This window comes from Acinonyx jubatus, chromosome B1 (genome assembly GCF_027475565.1).
Source record: "Acinonyx jubatus isolate Ajub_Pintada_27869175 chromosome B1, VMU_Ajub_asm_v1.0, whole genome shotgun sequence".
NCBI lineage: Eukaryota > Metazoa > Chordata > Mammalia > Carnivora > Felidae > Acinonyx > Acinonyx jubatus.
In genome coordinates, this window is record NC_069382.1 from 186586420 (window position 1) to 186607540 (window position 21121).

The following is a 21121-nucleotide window of genomic DNA, read 5'->3' on the forward strand; positions in this document are numbered from 1 at the left end:
TCATCTGATGATGGATACTTAGGTTGTTTCCATGTCTTGGCTATTGAGAATAATGCTGCAATGAACATGAAATTTCATATATCTCTTTGAGATGGTGATTTCATTTCTTTCAGATATATGCCCAGGATGGGGATTACTAGATCATATGGTAGTTCTAATCTTAAATTTTTGATAAAACTCCATAATGTTTTCCACTGTGGCCATACCAATTTACTATCACCAATAACGCACAAGGGGTTCCCTTTTCTCTACAGCTTCTCCAACATTTATCATCTCTTGAATTTTTGATAATAGTCTTACCAAAAAGTGTAAGGTAATAAATATCTCATTGTGGTTTTGTTTTGCATTTCCCAGATTATTAGTGATGTTGAGCATCTTTTCACGTACCAATTGGCCATTTGTATGTCTTCTTTGGAAAAATGTCTTTTAAAGTCTTCTGCCTACTTTTTAAAAAAATTTTTAAATTTTTATTTTCTGCTATTGAGTTGTAGTTTCTCATGTAGTTCTTATTAACCCCGTATCAGATGTATGGTTTGCAAATATTTTTCCCCTTCCAAGATTAGCTTTTCATTTTGCTGATTGTTTCTTTTGCTGTGTAGAAGTCATTTTAGTTTGATGTAGTCCTATTAGTTTATTTTTGCTTGAGCACTTCATGTCATATCCAAAAAGCCAATGCCAAGACAAATGTCAAGGAAATCGTTCCTTTTATTTTCCTCTAGAACTGTTATGGTTTCAGGTCTTACATTGAAGCCTTTAATACATATCAAGTTAATTATGAGAGTAATGTATAATCAGGGTCCAATGTCATTCTTTCACATGTGAACAGCCAGTTTTCCCTACACTATTTATTGAAGAGACTATCCTTTCCCTACTGATTTTTCTGGGCTTCCTTGTCAAATTTTAGTTGACCATATATGCATAGGTTTATTTCTGGAGTCTTAATTCTGCTCTGTTGACCTCTATGTCTGTTTTTATATCAGTATCATATTCTTTACATTACTATAGCTTGTAATAAAATTTGAAATCAGGAATTATGATGCTTCTAGCTTTGTTCTTCTCTCTCTGGATTGCTTTGGATATTTGAGGTCTTTTACGGTTCCATAAGAGTTTTAGGATGTTTTTAAATTTCTGTGAAAAATGCCATCAGGAATTGGCATGGTGCTGGGGTGAGGTGGTTCTGGGGACTGTGGTGAAGTTGGGTGCTCACATCACTCCCCTGTGATTGGGTAGGTGTCTCTCTCTGTACTGGGATGCTTGGGCTTGAAAGAGGGTGGATTATGGGAATAATTTGAATCTATCTTTCTTACCCTCTTAAGTGTGTCTTGTCTTATTTCTGTGCTTTACTTGTATGCTGTAATCTTTCCCCTAGAATTTTTTTCTGGATAGTTCTTTTTTTTTAATTTTTAAATGAATGTTTATTCATTTTTGAGAGAGAGAGAACAGAGAGCATGAGTGGGTGAGAGGCAGAGAGAGAGGGAGACACAGAACTTGAAGCAGGCTCCAGACTCTGAGCTGTCAGCACAGAGCCTGATGTGGGACTCGAACCCACAAACCTTGAGATCATGACCTGAGCTAAAGTCAGATGCTTGACCCACTAAGCAACCCAGGAGCCCCTAGATAGTTCTTTAAACTGATGTTGAGGGGGTGGGTGTGACAGATGAGGGCTAAAACTCCTATGCTACCATTTTGCTAATGTCACTCTTTAGCCAACTCTTAAGGAAGAAAATATGCAAAATGTTATCAAGACTTATAAGCCTATTGCTATTAGTGATATTATTGATATGAGGAATGTAAAGTTAAAGGGTCAAGATATGCAACATACATATTAAGACAATAAATACAGTAGTGCTTTCTGAAGAGTCAAGGAAAATGAAGTTTGATGAATGTGAAATTTTTCCACATCTTAATATTTAAATACTTTAAGATAGATTTAAGACTGAGACTTTGTGTTTTACAATGGGTAAAGGCAATGTAGAACACCCATTATATAGCTATCTTTTTTCCAACTTATGGATGGAAAACAGAGTCATTGAGATCATTACATTTTCTCGGGGAATGCAAAATCATCAGTGTCTGCTTCAGTGTTGATCGCCAGCAAGTATAAGCATATTTGGGGTACTTGAAAAATGCATTTGTTTCACCAATTACAAATAGAATACTTAAGGGGAAAGTGTCTTTTCGAAATTATGCAACACATCCAAGATTTATTATCCTTCAAGACCATATATGAAGGAAAAAGACCCTATATGAGTGTATTTTTATATTTTTAATGATTAATGAGCTGTGACAAAGTAGTTTGAAGGAGGAGACAAAGTAGAGGTAGAGAAATGATCAAAAATTTATGAGTAAAGAATAAATGTTCTGTTCAATAAGTATAGACTGGAATGGAAATTACAGAAGCGTATTCTAATTTTTGCTAACCATTGAGAAACTACTATACAAGAATATTTTCCATTTCTTACTTTAATTCCCCATTTGTAAATTCACCAAAATGTGACCTGGAGAAAAGCATCAGAACACAAATTAGGGCACTAGGTCTCAGCTCATCCACCAACCAGCCCTGGGAGACTAATCAAGCCCCTAAGCCTCCCTAAGCTTCCGTTCCTTCATTCCTTTTAATTCAATGACTATTTCTTGAGAGTGTAAGGATGAGAATCTCAGATAACACAGAACACTTGCTGTCAAAAAATTTCTAGACTATTTAAGGGACAGGTGAAGCAATTGTACAGCTACCCATAATGAGACTTTGAACAAACGGCCCATCATCTGCTACCATTGGTAAAAGTTTCCCTCATTATAATAATTCATGATGTGGACCCTCACATGCACCAAAGCAAGAACTCAGCTGGCAAACAGAATTGCTTTGAATCACTCCCATTGCCTCAGGAAAAATACATCACCTCTCCAATTCTCAGTCACCTGATCTATAAAATAGGCAGGAAGGTAACTATCTTAAGAACTAAAACAAACAAAAATCTGCATATAAAGTACACAGAACATTGGCACAAGAGATAGCAAATTTATTCTCTAAATACTGTACAGATTTGCTTGATGAAACTTATCAATCCAAAATAATGATTGAATCATCCAGTAAATTCTTGGTTCTGCTGATGACCCATCATGTGACATCAGGCATATTATTGTTTTCACAATAAGATGGTAATGTCATTTACCTTGCAGGATTGATAAGAGAGTTAAATGAGATAACACTTATTACTAACCACAATATCTAACCCATGGTAACTGTTCAAGAAAGGTATTTTATTATTATAAATATTAAATTAATTTTGTTCCTCTTTTCCTTCTGTCATTCTTTTTTGAAAAATAACAGAAAACAATAAATGGTAGTTATTACTATTAATATTAGTAGTCTATTTATCAGCAGCACGGATTGTGGAAACTTCTTAAGGAAGGGACATGGGCAACTTAACAGTAGTACTCATGATTAAGTAAGGTCATGAAAATGGTTATTATAACCTGTTGTAATCTAAACCTGAGAGCTGTTTGATTAGTTGACTTGTCCCTTTATTACTGATGTACAATTTCTCACCCAACTGATGAGGATATTCAATCAGGAAAAGTATTCCTTTCCACGGAAAATGACCCCCTAGGATGGACAGAGTGTAGGTAACTAAATGAGAGACCTATAAATGGCAATGGGGGGTGGGAAAGAGTCTGAAGATTTTGAAAAGCAGTAAGTAAAAAAAAAAGTGACAGTTTGTGCTGGGTGGAGGAAAAGTAATACTGTCGTACAGTGAGGAAATAGAAAGTATTTCTGGGAAGTAAAGCTCCACTGATGATAGTAGGCAGCTGTGTGGAGCCTCGGAGACTATGAAGAGTGTCAAGACCATCAACATGAATAAATTGGAGGTCAGGGGATCATGCTGCTCATCAGTCAGTGTCACTGGTGATGAATGTTTCCAGGGGAAAGGTCAGTGGATGAGAGGTGACTGGAGTATTTGAGGGAACAGTGCTCCTCTGTTAAATAGGAGGCTCTTGGAATACTGACATGTGATCATTAAACCTGTCATGTCAGTAGGCAAGGGCCAAAATGAAATCAGAGGGAAGACTGCAAGAGTTTTAATAGGCTGAAAAAAATGGATCAAAATTATTAAATGTCTTTCTATTGAGCTATTTTATTTTTTGAGCTATTATTTTTAGATAATTCATGAGAAAATGCCAATTACTGTATTAGAACACACTCCTTTCTTCAAAAACAAGTGCTCTATATCTAAACAATTGCAAAATAAGCCAACTTTTTGTTTTTCTGTACAATTTGTTTACATATCTCTGATGAATGTACGCTCGTAGAGCTGTCATCGGTGGATGTAATCTCAGGTCAAGAGCCCTGGGGACCAAACACAGTGCCAGAATTAAGTAAGGTTCATCTTTAAGCAGGTGCATATTGTTTGTGTGAACTGGAATGACTTAATGTATACAGTCGGTGTAGATTTATTAACTCATTTTTAGATCAAGTGCAAATACATGTATCAGGACAGGTGTGAGGATAAGCAGAATGAACTGGATGCACCCAGACCAGTTCTCAGAATTGTTATCCATATGTGTCAGTCCCTACTCCTTAATTTTTCTGAGGCATAGTTTCTAATCCTGAAAAATGGGGAGGGTGAACCCTATCTCAGATCTGCTATTATAATTAAATAAAGTAATGTGCAAAAAATATTTGGTAAATTGAGAGACACATGTTAGGTTATCACTAAATGACAGTGTTTATGTGTGTTTATGTGTATAGGTCACAAAATTTGGCCTTATACCATCTTAAATCCGAATACTGACTTCATGTGTAAAATTATTTCAGCAAATATCTGTTGAGTCTCAGGTACCATTTACGTGCCAGAGATGCAGCAGAGAGCCAAACTGCCAAAGTCCCAACCTCATAAAACTTACATTCTAGTGGGAGGGAAACAGAAGATAAAGAATACAAACTGGATGTGCAGGACGACACTAATACATCAAGGTAGGCAATATGCACAGTGCCATCAGGACAAAGATGGAAAGGACTATAAATTTAGAAATATATGGTCGGTGGTGATTTCAGAGGGAATGGCTGTTGTCCCTCACGAAGATGAGTGAGGGAGCCATGTGGGCAACAAGAGTAGAGCATTTTAGGCAGAGGAAGGAATCTGTGTAAAGTGTTGTGAGTCAGAACATGCGAGGAGAACAGTGTGGCTGAAGCAGGAAGAGCAAGAGTGACTGTAGTGGGGAAAAGCCCAGAGATGTAGCCATGACTGGATTCCATGGGGCTTTGGAGGCCATTTGAGGGGCTTTGCTCTGAGCTCCGAGGGAGATGAGAACCACTGAAAGTTACAAACACAGAAATGACAGGAATTAACCGAATATTCCGGTTGCTCTTTTAAATATGTCTCCAATAATCTCTATTTGAAATTGCCACAATACCCAGTGGAGAAGTTGCTATTCTTGTTGCCATGATTCAGGCAAGGAAATGGAGGAGCAGAGAGATGAGGTCATTGACCAGTGCCACAGGGCTAGTGATAGCTGAGTTGGGTTTCCAGTCCGGGCATGTTCAGTGAACAACCTGGGCTTTTTCCATTTTCAGTTGTGTCGGTTCTATTCCTTGTCATGTCTAATCTACACCTTTGTTGGGTAATAATACTTTTATGTTCATTTCTTCTGTTTTGTAGTCTATTTTCAACTCATCTTCTCAGTTTAGCATGTCGTTGTGAAGCATGTATGTATGTATTTTAGATTAGAATCTTAACAAGTTCTAATCTTTTTAATAAACAAGTTGTAATCTTTAATACAACACTCCTTAAGAAGGCACACTTTTCCTTGGATTGTCTGTTCTTTTATTTCTTCTAGACTGTGTTTTGTTTTTTTTAATGTCATTTCCCTTTACTTTCCTCTTTTCTTGCCGTCCCTCCCTCTATTCCTCTTTTCTTTTCATCCTCCTAATTTCCTTCCTTTTTTCCTACCCTCCTTCCTTCTTCCCTCCCTCCCTCTCTCCTTCACTCCCTCCCTTCCTTCCTTCCTAATTTCCCAACTTTCTTTCTAACTTTTTAACTTGCTGTCTCTTTTTATTTTCTGAAGTAAGTTAGGTATTTCTTATATATATTATGTAATTTATCCTACTATATTGTTGCTCATATCTGTCTTTCCTTTTTTTTTATTCATCCTAACACAGAGTCCTTCTAATTTGTGGTGGCTCACTTTCCCAAAATATAGCCTCCAGCAACAAGTGCTTGGAAGCTTATTAGAAATGCACCACCTCAGGCTCTGCCCCAAGATCTGTATTTTTGCTGGATCTGTAGGTGATCTGCAGACACATTAACATCTTACAAGCACTTTCCCTGCATAATAGGAGATATGGCATAGGACTTATTATCCTTACTCACTGTCCACTGGTCTCTTAGGTAGAATATGCTTTTCAGATTCACATCTTCAGGAAAGTTTAATTGCAAATATAATCCTATAGCCATCATCAAGAAAAAAATTGAACTGATGTCACTAAGATAACAGAATAGAAGTCCCCAGCCTGAGACCCCACAAAGATAGTAATTACCCAGCTATTCATAAATAAAAATAGTTTTGGGAGAGTTCAGGAGTCTGCAACACAGGGGAACAAAACACTGGGGAATAACCACACAAAATGGGAAGGAAGAATGCCATGATCTTATACAGAGAAAATGCTAAAGACTCCACCACATAACGTTTAGACCACATAGAGGAATTCAGTAGTTTCAGGGCACAAAATCAAGAAAAAAATCAGATGCATTTTTATAAATTAACAGTGAACAATCTTGAAAAGAAACAAAGAAACAATTCCATTTACAATAGCATCAAAAACAGTGGAATACTTAGAAAGTAAAAGACTTATACACTGGACACTATAAGACATTAATGAAAGAAATTAAAGAAGAAACAAATAAATGGGGAAAAGGTATATAGAGTTTAAACATTAAGAAGTTAGGAAAGATATTCAATGTACATGAATCAAAAGAATTAATAAGGTTAAAATGTTTAACATATCCAAAGCCATCTGTAGATTCAATGCAATCCCTACAAAAATTCGAATGGCATTTTTCAAGAAATAGAAAATGTTATTCTAAAATTTGTATGGAACTTCAAAAGAGCCTGAAGAGCCAAAACAATCCTGAGACAGAAGTACAAAGCTTCACACTTCCTGCACTTATATTACAAAGCTACATTAATCAGAACAGTGCATAGTGTCATAAAAACAAACACATTGACCAATGGAACAGAATTGAGAACCTAGTAATAAGCCCATGCATATATTGTTAGCTAATATTTGGCAAGGGAGGCTTGAATACTCAGTAGGGAAAAGATAATCTATAATAAGTAGTATTGAGGAACCTGGCTATTCACATGAAAAAGAATGAAATTGGACCCTTATCTTACACACTCAGAAAAGTTAACTTGAAATAGACTGAGTACTTAAACATAAGACCTGAAACCATAAAACTCATCTAAGAAAACATAGGACAAAGTTCCATGATATCAGTCTTAGTAATAATTTTTGCATATGACACCAAAAACATAAGCCTCAAAAGCTAAAATAAACAAATGGGATTACACCTTAATAAACACAGCAAAAGAAGCAATCAACAAAATGTCAAGGCAACTTATGGACTGTGAGAAAACATTTGCAAATTATATATTTAATATTTAAAATATGTGAGATACTTGTGTTACATGGCCAAAAAGTAAATAATTGAATTAAAACAATGGGTAAAATACCTGAACAGACATTTTTCCAAAGACATACAAATGGCCAATAAGTATAGGTAAAGGCACTCAACATCACTAATCTCTGGGAATGCAAGTCAAAACCACAGAGAGATATCAACTCGCATCTCTTGGAAAAGACAGATGACAAAAATGTTGGTAAGTCTGTGCTCTGATGGTGGGAATGTGAATTAGTATTGTCACTACGGAAAACAGTATATAAATTCCCCCCAAAACGTAAAAGTACAAGTGCAATGTAATTCAGCAATCCCACATCTGGATACTTATCCAAGGAAAATGAGAACAGGTTATCAAAAAGGTATCTGTTCCCACTATGTTCACTGAAGCATTATTCACAATACGCAAGACATGGAAACAACCTGAATGTCCACCAATAATGAAAGGATACAGAGAAGGTAGTGTATATGAATAATGGAATATTATCAGCCATTTAAAAACAAAAGAAGAAGGGGCACCTGGGTGGCTCAGTCAGTTAAGCATCAGACTTTGGCTCAGGTCATGATCTCACAGTTGGTGAGTTTGAGCCCCACGTCTGGCTCTGTGCTGACAGCTCGGAGCCTGGAGCCTGCTTCAGATTCTGTCTCCCTCTCTTTCTGTCCCTCCTCCCACTCATGCTCTGTCTCTTTCTCAAAAATAAGCAAACATTTTTTTTTAATTTATAAAAAATAATTAAAGGAAATTCTGACATTTGTAACAACATGGATAAAACTTAAGGGCATTATGCTAAGTGAAATCAAACAGAGAAAGACAAATACTGTGTGATTTCACTTGTATGGGGAATCTAAAAAAGCCAATTTCATACAAGCAGAGAGAATGGTCATTACCAGCAATTGGGAGGTGGGAGAGATGTTAGCCAAACTGTAAAAACACCAGGTTAAAGAAGGAATCAGTTCTAAGGATCTAACACACAGCATGGTGACTATGGTTAACAATACTGTATTTATGCTTGGAAGAGGCTATAAGAGTTCATCTTAAAGGTTCTCACTATTTGGGGCACCTGGGTAGCTCAGTCGATTAAGCATCTGACTTGATAAAGTTATGATCTCACAGTTTTGTGAGTTAGAGCCCTGCATCCGACTCTATGTTGACTCCCCACAGCCTGTTTGGGATTCTCCCTTCTCCCTCTTTCTCTTCCCCTCCCTTGCTCATGCTGTCTCTATCTCTCCTAAATAAATAAATAAATAAATAAATAAATAAACAAAATAAATAAAAATAGGGGTGCCTGGGTGGCTCGGTCAGTTAAGCATCTGACTTCAGCTCAGGTCACGATTTCACGGTTCGTGGGTTCAAGCCCCACGTCGGGCTCTGTGCTGACAGCTCAGAGCCTGGAGCCTGCTTCAGATTCTGCCCCTCCCCTTCTCTCTCTGCCCCTCCCCTGTTCATGCTCTGGCTCTCTTTCTCTCTCTCTCAAAAATAAACATTAAAAATTTTAAAAATAAATAAAAATAAAAATAAACGTTCTCACCATAACAACAATGAAATCGTAATTATGGGAAGTGAAAGATGTGTTGAATAACTTTATTGTCCCAAACATCTCTCAATATACACGTGTATCAAGTTGTCCCAGTGGGCACCTTAAACATATATCACACCATGTAATATGTCAATACAGCTGAAAAGGAAGAAGAAATTTATCTAAAAGTCTTGCTAAATAAAAGTGGAGCCATTTTCTACCCCCATTCTCTCGTTCTTTACACATGTAAACATGAATTTTATAAGCTGCAATCTACAGCTTTCACTACTTTCAGGAATCTTTCAGTTTTTGCTTCACTAATTATTTTTTCTGTAAATGTACATTTCAAGGATGCAATGAACCACTGTTGTCTCCTTCCTGATCAAGAGTCAGACGCTTAACTGACTGAGCCACCCAGGGGCCCCCCTTTTTTTTAAATATTTTTTAAAATAGAAGTCACTAAATATTCTCCTGAGAAGAGGTACTGATAGAAAGGAAGAATGCTGTACTCATTCTTTCTCAGAAAGTCTATCCAGTTCTTCAGTGTCTGAGACAAGGGCAGAAAAGGGAGGAGAAATAACATGTCTCCTTCCCCCCTTCAGCCCAGTGGGTTTACTCCATTTCTGATGGCAAAATATGCACTGGAAACCAGCTGTGCTTCTTAGGTCATTGCTATAATTAGAAAATCTTTCCAGATTCTGGCAAAATCCAACACTGAGGATTAGTTTTCAGTGTTCTCATAAGACTCAGAAGTGAAAATACCTGCCCAAATTGCTAAGTGATAGAGACAAGAACCAAGATGTTCACACACACACACACACACACACACACACACACACATCCTTCTAATGCTTTTCTACTAACATGCTCTAACATTTTTTTTTTAATTTTTAATGTTTATTTATATTTGAGAGAGAGAGACAGAGCATGAGCAGAGGAGTGGTAGAGAGGGAGCCACAGAATCTGAAGCAGTCTCCGGGCTCTGAGCTGTCAGCACAGAGTCTGCCACAGGCTCAGACTCAAGGGGCGTGAGATCATGACCTGAGCTGAAGTTGAACACTTAGCCAACTGAGCCAGCCGATCCACCCAAGCACCTCTACATTTTTTAAGCAAAATCTGAGGAATACTAGCACAGGTACTCTCCAATGGCATTAGTATCACTCCATTTCACATTTCACTGCATTTTTTTTTTTTTTTTTTTTTTTTTTTTGCAGCTAATGTGGTCCTATATCTTCTAATTACATTTCCAGGTCTCAGCCACCACAAACATCCACAGATCAACATCTTTTCCTAAACCATGGCCTCCTTGTGGTTACATCTGGGGCCCTCTTCCTTCAGCCTCAACTGTTTGCATCCTGCTGTGAGAGACTGAGCCCCTGGGTGCTAAACAGCCACATGCCCAGAAAAAAGACCAGCACCTATCTCTGCTCCTGAAGCCTTTAATTGGTCTGTTCATGTGGTTTATTCATATCAAAACAGAGAATAAGTTTGTTCATATCAGGACAGAGAATAAGGGGAATAAGAACCTCTCTTTCCAAAATAGTTGCATGTTTCACTTTTACCTCATGCCCTGGGAGTCCTAGACTTACAGAGTGTAAAGCAACATCCACCTTATAAACTCGGAGATGTTTGGTTTAATCTAAATTAGTTTAATTGCATTTGTTTTGTGTAAACTTTTAAAACCACAATAATATTATTCATAGATTTGAGTCCAATTGCTCTGTGTTTTCTAGGCCACTATTACCTGCTTTTTGCCATCCAGTATTTTACTGTGAGTCCTGCAAGTGTTATAGATTTTGAAACGTTCAAGGACTGGAAATAGCAAATGGGAACTTGGGGGGCATTATATCAACCAAATCATTATTTTACTTGGAAAATTTAACTTAGTCAAACCAAATAGTAATATAAGATGAAACCCATGTGTATTCAACTGCCAAAAAGTCTGTTTATTTTAAATGGCTTTTATTTCCTCTAATAACACTCCTGGAATATCACTTATAGCATATTCACTTTTTTAATTGTAGTATTTTTAGTTTTGGATATCCTGAAGATATATGTGTGTGTGTGTGTGTATATATATATATATACACACACACACACACATACATACACACACACATACGTATATAAAACTAATTAGTCCTCAGTGCCTATTGATTAAATTCACTTACATTTCATAGTTCTGGAGAAAGGAAAAACATATTAGTGGAAAGTTATTCCAGAATACTACACATAAAAAAATGAATAAAAATGAAAGAAAACAGTTTAAAATAACCAAATGCTCAATATAGACTCTTATTGCCAATCAATTTTGACATATTCTAGTATTAATCATCCTGTTTAAAACTATACCCACAGATATTTTTCTCCCTTTAGCAATTGCCTTTTATTGCCCCATTAATTTAACATGGTGAATATGTTAATATTGTTGACTTATCCTAGGCTTGTCCATAGTGTCTAAACTATCTTTGTAAAGGATCTTGTATGCAAAATTTATTTCTAAGAACTGTTTATAAATTTTGAAGTGCTTTGGGTCAATTCAATAAGCATAATGTCAGTAATTACTCCAGCAATAATTATGCAGTAGGAATTATATGCCAGGCATGTCTGAGACTCAAAAGAGTCAGAAATGAAATGGCAGTCAATTTGAGCTCATTGACAATGGAATGAGATAAGAATTTTGATGATATTGAGGTGGTAAGGCATAAATATTGCTACTATGCATAAAGCCCTGTGATACAAAGAAGCTTATTTGTTTGTTTGTTTGTTTGGCATGTTTGTTTGTTTATTTACTTATTTATTTATACCTATGTGTAGCTTACAATCCCATAGGATACATTAAGTTTGTACCTTAGTTGAAGAAGACTAGATTTTTCCCCTAATAGATCCTATCTTCCAGCCAGAGGGGAAGGAAGCCATATTACTAGCACCTGGCTAATCAATGGATATCTTTTTTGTTGTTTTTGCCTCAGTGTTGTCAGTATTTTTGAAGGAATTCTGGAAGAAAAGACTGGTAAACTGTTTAAAGGGAGAAAAACCTGATTGATTAGTTTGTTGGCTGTATCTTTGTCAGAGATATAATTATCTTATTGCACTCTGGTGTGGTTACCCATAGGCTAAATTTAATCTCATGTTGAGGAGCTCTTTCTTTGAAGGCGTTTGGTATTTCTGGTATCAGTGTCATCAGCAAAAGATTTAGAGGCTGCATGCATTATCTATGGCTGTTGTACCAAATTACCACAAACTTAGAGGCCTAAAAAGATAGAAACACATTGTCTTATGGTTCTAAAGCTGAGCTGTCTCAAATGGGTCTCACTGGGTGAAAATCAAGGTGTCATCAAGGCTGCTTTCCTTCCAAAGATTTTGAGGGATAATCTGGTCTTTACCTCCTTCAACTTCTAGAGACCAGCTGTATTCTTAGCTGATGTCCATTTCCTCCAATTTCAAAGTCAGAAGGTCAGCATTTCCAAATCCCTTACTGACTCTGATGTCTTCTTCTGCCTCCCTCTTCTATTTTGAAGGACCATCTTGTAATTACATTGAGCCTACCTAGATAATACAGAATAATCTCTTTAAGTCAGCTGATTAGTGAAACTAATCACATTTATATCCTTAATTCTCCACTGCCATATAACCTAACATATTCAGAGGTTCTGGAGATTAGAACATGAACATCTTTGGGAAGCCCTAATTCTGCCTACTATAAACGTTTGACCAAAAAACTCTGAGTCCCCTATTCTTGGCTATGAATTTCAACTGGTTTTGGTGGACTCTCAGATACGTGTATACAATCACCTTTCCTATGTCTAGGAGCCAAGTAAAAGGGTCACTTCCTGGATTATGAAGCAAAGAGGAGTTAGACTGATATTTATTTTTCATTCCTGAATGCTTAGCAAAGTTATCTACCTCCTTCCTCATGGTGCTGGTCATGTTGCAGGCAGTAAGAGAACAGTTGTGAATCCAAATTTGAGCATGAGAAAAATAGTACCACACTGAAGCCAAAATGGGATTGATTTTTTAAGGAAAAATGTTCATTCTTGGGAACAACCTTCGAGACTACAGGGTACTGACATGCATCTACACTTGCCATCATTCATTGCTTGCTAGTATTGGAGACATTTGGCTGCATTTTGTAATATGGCAGCTTTCTTTACATGAAGTAGTCCAAAAATTAATCAAATGTGATATAAAAAGTAACTTAGTATAGAAAACCCCATAAAGTAATAAATTCAAAGCACTATGAAGTGAGAGTAATGAAACTTTGGGGCAAGAAAGAGACCCTGTGTGGAAATTTCTAGTGTTTATCCATTCAGCTACACTCATGGATATCCTCACTTGATGTACTAACTTGCTGTCATGATCAACTGGCCATTGTTTCCAAATCCTCACTCCCCTCCATATATTAGAATTGTATATCCATGTCCTTTGTTATAGGACTATGTATTGTTTCCTGGTGTGAACAAAGTGTGTGTTGGTGCTTTGTTGATATTGGACTTGGCCATTTTACCAATTAGTTGAATGTGGATGGAAATGACAGTATGTGTGCTATGTACCTATACCTTAAGAGGTACTGCATGTTTCTCCTTTTTATCCTGGGCTCCTGCATTTTTTACGATATAGGTAATGCTCCAGATAGCATCTGGTCCAAGAAGAATGAATGACACATGAAACAGACCTATGCTCTACCCACAGCCTGCAATCCTGTGCAAGCATGTAGTCATGTAAGCAAGAAAAATACAGGGTTCATTAGTCACTAAGATTTTTAAGTTGGTTGTTTTACCGTATTATGGAAGACGGTATCTGATTACCACAATATCCAAAATTGCACTAAACAAAAATTTCTCTTGATTGTATCATCATGTTTTCAGTAATGCAAATCAAAATGAATCATCCTTGATTCTACTATTTTTCTCAACTTCCAAATAAAATTAGTCAACTAGGTCCTATAAATTATCCCTATAATTTTTTTTTCCATATTTGTCCCTTACTTACTAATCATCTGCCACTGCTATCGTTCAGGTCAGCATCATTTCCCTGCTTGATAATAGCAACAGCCTCCTAGCTAGACTGCCTTCATCTCAAGCATTCCAATCCATTCTTCACAATGATCAAGAGTCAGAAAGTGCCAGACCCCTGAATAGAATTTTTAAGTGTCTCTCTATTCCCTATACAATGAAGGTCAAACTCATTGTTGTGAAATGTGCAGTCCTTCATCATCAGACTTCTGCTTTTCTGATTACCATGTCATTCTTCCACATTATCCTATGCCCAACCCCAGTCGTCAAGTCCCTCAACATGTGATTTATCAGTCTCGTTTTTGTCTTTGTTCAAAAACAAAATTTCCTTTTTTAGAAATGTGCTTACTTGATGCATTCATAATCATCAATTAAGTATGCTCTAAGATAGAACAAGTCTTTTATTTTTTTTTGTAAAATATTTCCTGACTCTCTTTGTCCAGACAAAATCAGATGTTGCACTCTTGACTCATATAGTCCATTGCACAGGTTATGACTATAGTACTTATTATACTAGAACTGACAGAATATCTAGAGCCACTGTGATGTACATGGTCCTAGTGACTTGAACAGGATCTGGTAGATTACCCTATGTACTCATTCCCTCATTCATAAAAAAAAATACAAACGAGAACTATGTATAATAGGTGATGCTTTAGGCATCGTGGATAAAACTGAATGAAATCAACAAAGGACTCCTACCACCTCCATTACCATATAGTGTGCAAGCACAATATTAAACACGTTACATTATTAGATGATTTCATTTTCTCAATCACTGAAAATTATGTAGTGTCCTTATTTTACATGTAAAGAAAGAGCCTGAAGCTTAGAGAATCTAAGAAGCAGAAGTGGTGTGATTCCTCATTCAATTTAATTATTCTTTGTCCAATTTTTCTTTCTCACCTAATACAGGCCAGTAATGGAGCTCTGTGAATGCGGAAGTGGTTATAAAGACACGGTTCAATTATTCTTTGTTGTAAAACAACTGTAGGACATGGTGATGTAAAACTGTTATTTTACCTTTGTTCTCAGTTTTGTGAGAAAGGAATTCAGATGGTTGATCTCTCATCCACATAGTGACAATTATACCCAGAAGATCCACTTCAAATGACTTCTTTACTCAAGCTTGTTGCCTTAGTTCACCTTGATGTCTCTCTTCTCTTCTTTTGCTTCCCTTCTCTTTCCTTCTCTTCTCTCTCTCTCTCTCCCTTTCTCTTCTTCTGACATATCTCAAACTCCAGGCCTCTAACCACTGCTTGGACTTTCTGAGAACATGATAATTTCTGGATAATAGCACATAAAATTGATTTCTTTCTGTCATGAATATCTCAGCTTCAATGTCAAGACCTCAGAGAGGTCTTTCATAACGACCGATCTAGGATAAGTCAGTCACTATCAATTATTTCACTCAGTAGTAATTCCTTGCAGAGTATTTATCAATATCTTACATATTATTTATTAATTAATTGATTCCCCATAATTTCCACTTGTTTATTCATTATTTAGCTAGTAAATATCTATGGAGAACCCACAAAATATTAACCACTGTTGTAGAAGTTTAGCAAATATCAGAAGGAAAAACAGAGTATTAAGACCCTTGATGGCATGGTGTATACCCTCTAGAATGTGTATTCCATAAGGAGAGCGGTCTAGTCTGTCTTACTCATAATTGTATATCCAGAACCTAGAAACATGTCTTACATGTAATAGATGCCCAATAAACATTTCTGACTCACCAAATGAACAAAATTACAAGCTCAGATCAAAGGCAGAGGAGAAATCTTGGGATGATATGAGAAACACAGCATTATTTTTTGAAACTCATTATTATTTGAAGATCATAGGAGACCTCCTTGTGGAAGTGATATTGAAGTTCAGAGTTGGAGGATGAGTTGAAGTAGTGACAACAGCATTGTCAGTAGAGATGGGTTTTTCACCAGAGGGATCTGCCTCTTAGTGATAGAAGTTAGACTTGAGATTCAGAAGAAAAGGGAGAATAATAAGAAATATATAATTTGCTCTTTGGAGCTTTCACAATTAAAGCTTAGATCTATATTAATTTTTATATTAAAATAATTGTAACTTTATTTTGAACTCCTAGCTGTTGAAACCATACCTTATAATTACATAGGAAGAAGGTCTTCACGATCACCACAGTGCATTGACTTTTCAATGAAGGCTTTTTAAATTGTTGCTCCCAAATGCTAAACCTGTTTTTGAATTAAATTGAATCGTTATTTTCAAGGGACAATTCATAATCTTCTTTTAATCATAGATTCAAGATGTATTGGAATTTTACTTAGGATCTTCAACAACTCTTTAACATTACCTGAAGAATGTGTGTTTCAAATCCCTTTTTACCTCCAAGCCTCTTTTCTCAATTACCATCTATCCACAGGCTCTTTATATGATTCTCATAAGTCCTTCATGGTCTCAATAATTCTGAGACTCCAATTTCTTCCCTGACCTTGGGAAGTCTTCTGTTTTAAAGATACGACAACCACTTTGACTCTCTTTTTTCAGGATCAGAGAGAAAAGCACTATTTCAAGATTTTATCCACATTTAGTTTTGCCTTCTATAACATGTCACTGCGATTACTTTTAGTTTCAGAAATAAGTTCATGTATAAATTATGAAACCACCAAGAAATACAGAACATTCATAAATTTGATAAGTACTCAAACACTTGGATACGTTCATGAAAATGTAAATATTTAATAGTATGACAAAAAATCAGAAATTAAAGCCAGAATTTTAAACACAATAAAACTATATGCTATTATGTGTAATCTCAGATCTCTACTCTTTGAAGAGCATTAGGTAAAGTCACAAGCCGATATTTCTGACGTGTTGTTTCATAACAAGAGTCTTATATTAAGATAGCACTGAACTCTTACTGTCCCTGTATTCTCATGGAGGATGGATAATTTGGTAAATTATGAAAAAGAAACTGGGTGGTCAGAACTCAACCCCCTAACCATTCGGTTTTAGAGTATGGTCTCCAATAAGCTTATATTTTGGTCCAGTTTTGTCCATAATGGTAAATTTACTGGTAAAAGTTCCTCCTTGGTGTATGTGTGTGTGTGGGGGGGGGGGGGTCCTACCTATGACAAGGTAAGCCCTGATTCTGAGGAAAAGTCTTTTGTTACCATACAATGAGCCATTTTTTTTCCAGCAGCTCCACCAATTACGTGAATGATGTTTTTATCTCCATATGATGAAATCCTTTTCATATATGTTAACTTGTTCAGAAGTTGGATGGGAAATAGGAATATAATTTAATGAGATCCTTCAAATATCAGTGCTGTAGGACTATTGCAGGAAGCCTATGGGTGCATATGTTACTAAAGTTCCATAGAACTGAGCTCCATGTTCTTGTTTTGGGGTTAAAAATGTTTGTGCTCTTGGGGAAATCATTTACACGCCATTGGCCTCTGTTTTTAGTCACTAAACTGAGGGGGGATAAGCTTAGTTCATATATTTCAAACCCTACATTTTCCACAATCCCAGGAGGAAAAGTGGAGGAAAGCCAGGTAGGGAAGTCATTTTGGAGTCCCCACATCTGCTTTAATAAGGGCAGCCCTACTCTAGCAAATATTGAGCCTCCCAATAGGATTTTACAGCTAAATATTTGAAAACCATTCCACAAGGTGATTTCTATTATATCTTCCATTTCTAACACAGTGTGGCTCCGAGTAAAATTCATAGGCAGTGACTTAGTATAATAGGAATTATTCAGGCTTGGGAGCAAAGATGGACCTAAATTTGGATCTTGACTGTAACATACACAGTGACAGTGGGCAAGATACACAACAGAATTCTTGGATGCATGGATAGCTAGCAAGATAGAGATATGCCCTTCTTGTTTACATTAAATGGAGTAGCATGTGGGCAATCCCTGAGATCAAGGAGAGTTTTCAATAAGTGCTAACTCATTCCTATTCTCTCCTTTCCATTTTCCAAAGGAAAGCCTGTTCAATAATAACATCAAATATTTATACAGTATTTTAACCATTTTTACACATGCATTGTCTCATTTGACTCACATGGTTCTCCAGTGCAAGTCTACATTAATTTCCTCCTTTTTAAAGTGAGGAAACCAGCTTAGTGGTCTGCTCAAGTTCATTTAGCTAATAAATGGCAGCCTTGAGGTTTGAACCTGGGCTCTGCAATGCTGAATCCGTGCTAGCTCCCCTGGACTAATAAGGCAGCTCTGAATGAGTCATACATATTCAGTTTCATCTATCATCATCACTTCTTCTGGTTCAACTCATCCATGTGACTCCTGTAAAATGAAATTGGCAATTGTTTATGGCACCGGCGGTGGGTTGCTATGTCAGCTCATCTACTGAGGCAGCCATTGTGAAATAACGTGTGCGGTGACCCCTCAGTGTGAAGTCTAGCACCTATGTCATACTTGTCATTGTTCAGCACTAATATCTGTCCCGCTACTCCTTAAGTACACTTTCCAAGTACTCACTTCAAGGTGTTTTCTCTCAAAGCAGTTCAACTTCCAGGTTTGGGAAAAATGCAGACTGATAAGCATGGCTTTCCATGTGTAAGCACAATACTTCATTTTTATTCCAGGTGAAATATTATTGAGAATAAAAACATTCCAAATGATTTGCATGAATCAGCCGTTAGTATCTGTTAAAGGATGCTGTCTGCATAATTACTGTTGATTTTTTAATAATTAACCAAATTCCATAGAACATCTAACCCAATTCTGCCATTTCCTGTAATTTCTGCCTATGGGACAGTAACTGTTTTTTAGGTGAAAAACAGAATAAGCAATGGGGCCCTGCTTACTGTAATGATATTTTTATTGCAAGTTTGCTGGGAATATAGTTCTTACAGTCTCTTTGAACTTACCCCCAGTAACATTAATTTCCCTCACCCTTCTTACTCTCTATTCTTTCTCGGACCACTCCTACAAAAACAACAAAGAGATAAAAATGATAAAAACAAGGTAAACAACAGCAGCACATACTCACAAACCTAGCTGGCAAATGAAGGAGGGTGAAATATGACCTATTACATTTTATACTGTGCTTTTCATTGACGCCTCTCTTCCTTGCATACCCCACATCTGGTCCTAAGTCAAATCCTGTCATCTTAATCTTAAAAAGATATCCAGAATTTGATCCCGTTCCACCATCTCCTATTCACTGACCATATCCACTGTCATTGATTATTCCAATGGCCTTCTAACTGACTTTTCTACATTTTCTGTCAACAGAGTCTCGTGGCAATACAACAGACGAGGTGATTTTTATTTAATGGAAACCAGATACCATCCTTTTGCTCTGAAGCCTGCAATGACTGCCTGTCTCCCTCAGTCAAATAGCCAAAATCTTTGCAATGCCCTAAGAATTCTTGTGAATTTTGGCCCCTTGTTACTCTTTTTGCTACTCTCCCGGTGTTTCTTCTCTTCTAAACACACTGATTTCCTTGTTCCACAAACACATACCTGGCCTCAGACACCTCCTGCCTAAGGTCTTTGCACATTCATTGTCTTTACTTGGAAAACCCATCTCTGAGATCTCAGTGGGACTCTATCCCTCCTCTCCCACAGGGCTTTAATCAAATGTTACCATTCCAGTGAGGCTTTCTATAACCCCTCTAAGATTTCTCTTGATGTTCCTTATCCCTTTTTCTTGTTTTATTTTTGTTCTGAGTCCTCACTACCACCAACATACTACATATTTTGTCCATGAATCCTGTATAATTTCTGCCTCTCGCCTCTAGAAGATAAATTCCACAAAAACAGGATTGTATCTTATATTGTTCACTAGTTTATCCCTAACACCTAAGCCAGTGCCTGGTGCTTGGTAGGTAAATATCAGCTATTTGTTGAATGAGCAGCTTTTCCCACCATTCACTTTACAGATTGAGCCCTGATCAGTACAAAGAGGCCAGGTCTCTCTGTAATGCATACCCTTCAGTATCTAGAGTTTGATCACATGACTTCTGAAAATATCAGCTGTGTGACTTTGCACACACCATTCAGCTTTACACGCCATTCAGCTTTTTAGTAAAATGAAAACATTCATATGGAAGTCATCTAGTGACTGTCCAATTTAAATGAGACACTGTGTAGGATAATTATTTTAAAATTTTGATATGAATATTTATGTTGTTATCATTGTATAAAGTTTTATTGCATTAGCTATTCATGATAATTTTCTATTTTTTTAATTTTTTCATGTTTTTGTTTATTTTTTTGAGAGAGAGCACTCAAGCAGGGGAAGGGCAGAGAGAGTGGGAGACACAGAATCTGAAGCAGGCTCCAGGATCTGAGCTGTCAGCACAGAGCCCAAGGTGGAGCTCGAACCCACAAACATTAAGACCATGACCTGAGCCAAAGTTGGATGCTTAACTGACTGAGTTACCCCGGCATCCCTATGATAATTTTCTGATACAGTGGTAAGGATGATCCCCAAAAGCATGGAAAGACTTTTGATATGGGTCAGGTTTTTTTTTTGGTTTTGGCTTTTTAGGAGTTACTTTTTACTAATCTTATTGATTTTAATAAACCTTTTTTTCTTCCATTACTCCTCCTACCCACCTCTTACTGCACTCAGTAACAATTTACTTACAGGTTTCAGTCAAAAAAGTTACTTCCTCCGTAATATCTTCCCTGTCTTCCACACAGATTAAATTGGATTTATATTTTATGTGTTTATATAGGATATAAAACTTTATCATTCTAAATTTCATAAATGCAAAAAAATCATTCAGTGTATATCTTCTCTAAGTACCACAAGGAAATGAACTAGATGTTTTGCTCCCATTCTATTTCCAGCATGAGGCACAATATATAACATAGTAGGTTTGTTTGGCTAAGCAATAATGCATTTTTAGAAAAATTTCAATGTCAGTGATATATCTCAACTTTGAATCCTTA

General features: G+C 36.7%; 1 pseudogene; it reads left to right on the top strand.

Annotated features, from left to right (window-relative positions):
- LOC106986825 (probable ATP-dependent RNA helicase DDX10) overlaps positions 1 to 21121 on the top strand; it is a 91025-nt pseudogene that overhangs the window by 61182 nt on the left and 8722 nt on the right.